The sequence below is a fragment of the Chrysochloris asiatica genome, unplaced genomic scaffold (genome assembly GCF_000296735.1).
Source record: "Chrysochloris asiatica unplaced genomic scaffold, ChrAsi1.0 scaffold00064, whole genome shotgun sequence".
Taxonomy (NCBI): Eukaryota; Metazoa; Chordata; class Mammalia; order Afrosoricida; family Chrysochloridae; genus Chrysochloris; species Chrysochloris asiatica.
The window spans coordinates 2,302,866-2,306,261 of record NW_006408582.1 but is presented as its reverse complement, the minus strand read 5'-3'; the positions used below and the strand labels follow the sequence as shown (position 1 = coordinate 2,306,261).

At 44.4% G+C, this 3,396-nt stretch overlaps 1 pseudogene; it reads right to left on the bottom strand.

Moving 5' to 3' along the window:
• Positions 1 to 327: 327 nt before the first annotated feature.
• Positions 328 to 1,412, bottom strand: LOC102840596 (annotated as a pseudogene).
• Between the last annotated feature and the right edge of the window lie 1,984 nt (positions 1,413 to 3,396).

The following is a 3,396-nucleotide window of genomic DNA, read 5'->3' as shown; positions in this document are numbered from 1 at the left end:
TTTGTTGAAATATTTCAGTTTGTATTCCTTCAGTGCCTACATTCTTGTTTTCCCCCAATGCCTTCAGTACAGCTTGGTATTCTCCCTTCACTACCACTGCTTCTTAATTATATGTTTCCTCTTTTTTTTTTCCCCCTTCAATAGCTGTTTATTGGCAGTGGGCTGGGAAGGGTGATGGAGTTTGCATACACAGACACCACCTCACACCAATGTTACAAGGATGGCAAGAGTAATAGGAAGTGTGGCCTGGAGGCCCTGATGAGCTCCTCCCCTCAAGAGTGGGCATGGGAAGGGGCGTGGCCTGGAGTGTTGGGGTTGGGGGCAGTCTTAGAACACCTCCACTAAATAGACTTGGTTATAGATGAAGAGGGCCTCCTCACAGGCTGCAGCCCCACCTTGACCTCTTGGAGTGTACTTTCCTTGGCAGGAGAGGCTGTTGGCCAGGGCTTGCTTGAGGTAGTCCTCCTGGGCAGGCTTCAGGTTCTCCTCTCCCCCCCCCCCCCCAGGCCTTTGGGGCAGAGGCCTCAAGGCTCAGCCATAGGAGAAGGTCAGGGTCCATGGTTTCAGCAGGGGCACTTGCTGATGGCATTGAGGTTGATGGATGCCTCCTCCTCACTCTGACCCCCAGATAGGAAGGTGACCCCAGTAACAGCAGGAGACATTGTGTGGTGCAATGCTGTGACAATTGCCATGGCAATCTCCTCATGAGAAAACTTCTGTGTGCAGGCGTGGCCTGGTGTTACTATATTGGGCTTCAGCAAGGTGCCTTCCAAGTACACATAGTGGTCACTCAGAGCCCTGTAGACAGCAAATGGGGGTCATGGTCCCCATTGGGGAGGATCTCAGGCTCCACAATGGGCATGATGCCATTCTGCTGGCATAATCGGCCAGCATGTTGTCATTTTCCATGATTGTGAGGGCTGAAGGAGTATGCTCCCCAATCTTCAACACCCAGCTCCATTTGGCAATGTTAGCTCCATCCTATTTGTACTGGGCACATCGCTCAGACAGTCCATCCAGTCCTTGGATGGTGGTCTCACTGTTTGTTTCTGCTAGGGGTGCCACGCCCTTGTCTACATTGATGCCCACAACACCGCCCTTGGATTTGATAACTTGGGGAAAGGGACGCCCATCATCTGCCTTCTAGTAGAGTGTCTCATGGAAGAGGATGACACCCCCAATGTAGGGGTTCACATGGTCATCGGCAGTCAGCAGCAGCTGGAGGTAGAAATGCCAGTCTCTTCGGTGTTCTGGGTTCCAGTGGACTGCAGCCACTTGGCAATGCTTCCAGTGGATTCATCTGCAGCCAAGGTGCACTTGCCTGGAGCCACAATGCGATGAGCAATGTCAGATAGCTCCTTTTTCTGCTCCGGGGTCAGCGCTGGATATGGGTAGGGCATGGTGGTAGTGGTGGTGGCAAGTACCTGGCATAGGAGAAGGAGAAGTGGGCTTGCGGGCTGCGGTGGCTGAGGGTGGTGGGTGGACTGCAAGAGCGAACTTGACAGTCTTCACTAGCCCTCGGGTTCTACGCCTATTCAGCTCACGAGGGGGTAGTGTTACCTCTTGAAATAGTTGAATATGACCATTTCTTTTTGTTATAGTGGTTCTCTATATTCCTTCCATCCTCTTTTGATACATTCTGCCTCATTCATCTTTCAATATTTGGTCCATAGAAGTACAATCTTGCTTTTTCTTCTTCTTCTTCAGTTCATTGTCAAAAAGAACATTTCAAGGTTTAAGTTCTTCCCTTCTGGTTTTCTAACTCCAGGTCTTTACACATTTCAGTATAATACTTGACATTGTCTTTTCAAGATGCCCTTTGATATTTTCTGTTCAGCCTTTTTACTTCCTCATTTCTTCCATTTGTTTTTCTCTAGTAAGGTTCAGAGTGTCTTTTGACATTAATTTTAGTATTTTCTTTCTTTCTTGTCTTTTCAATGACTTTTTTATTTCTTCTTGTGTGATGTTCTTGATAGCATCCCACAACTCTATCATGTGATCTCAAGCATTTCTATGGCAGCATCGATGGACTCAAGCGTGGCAACAGTAGTGAGGTTGGCCCAGGATTGGGCAGTATTTTGTTCTGAGGTGCATAAGGTCGCCTATGAGTCGGTATCGACTTGATGGAACCTAACAACAACAAAAACAACAATTTTCCTTGATTATTTTGTACATTCCATATTCCCATATTAATGGTGTTAACACTGTTTCTCCTCATTTTGAGATGTGTCCCATCAGAAAATGGAAACTTTGCTCTGTTCAAATCATTATGATCACCTTTCCCCAATAATATTTTTAGTGCCTTCCAACCTCATGGGTTCATTTTCTGGCACTATATCTGACAATGTTCCACTGATATTCATGTTTTCTTCATGTGGTACTATATCTGAAAATGTTCTGCTGTAATGTATACGGTTTTCAATGGCTAACTTGTCACAGAAGTAGTCTGCCTCTCCTTCTTCCTAATTTGTTTTAGTCTTGAAGCTCCATGGGTGACCTTGCTAGTATTTCAAATACCAGTGGCATAACTTCCATAATCATAGCAACATGCAATCCAGCACAGTATAGCAAACTGACAGACTAGTGGTAGATTCAGTCTGTATGCTGAACAAATAATCAGAGAAGCTGTATTTTGTTAAAAAGAACATAGCATCAGGATTGGAAGAAGATTCATTAACAACCTGTGATATGCAGAAAACACAACCTTACTTTCTGGAAGTGAAGAGGTCTTAAAATTCTTACTGATGAAGATCAAAGACCACAGCCTTCGGTATGGGTTGCACCTCAATGTAAACAAAATAAAAATCCTCAGAACTGAACCAATAAATAACACCATGATAAATGGAGAAATGATTAAAGTTGTCAAAGACTTCATTTTGCTTGGATCCACCATCACCCTCATGGAAGCTGTAGTCATGAAATATTGCATTAGGTAAATCTGTTGCAAAAGACCTCTTTAAAATGTAAATGAGCAGAGATATCAGTTTGTGGACTAAGGTACACCTGACTAAAGCAATTTTAAAAAAATTACTTAATATGTATAGAGGGTCATGGTGTGCTGTGGTGGGTTCGTGAGCTGAACTGCAAAGGTTGATTTGGACCACAAGGTCAGCACTTCAAGCTCACCAGCTGCTCCTTGGAAGCCCTATACAGGGTGGCTATGAGTTGGAACCTACTTGACGGCACTTAACAACAACAATATGCATATAAAAGTTGGACAATAAATAAAGATTAGAGAAGTATTGATACATTTGAATTATGGTGTTGGAGAAGACTATTAACAGTATCATGGACTACCAGAGACAAACAAATCTGTTTTGGAAGAAGTGCAGCCAGAATGCTCTATAAAAACCAGGATGGCGAGACACTGTCTCTTCGTACTACGGACATGTTATC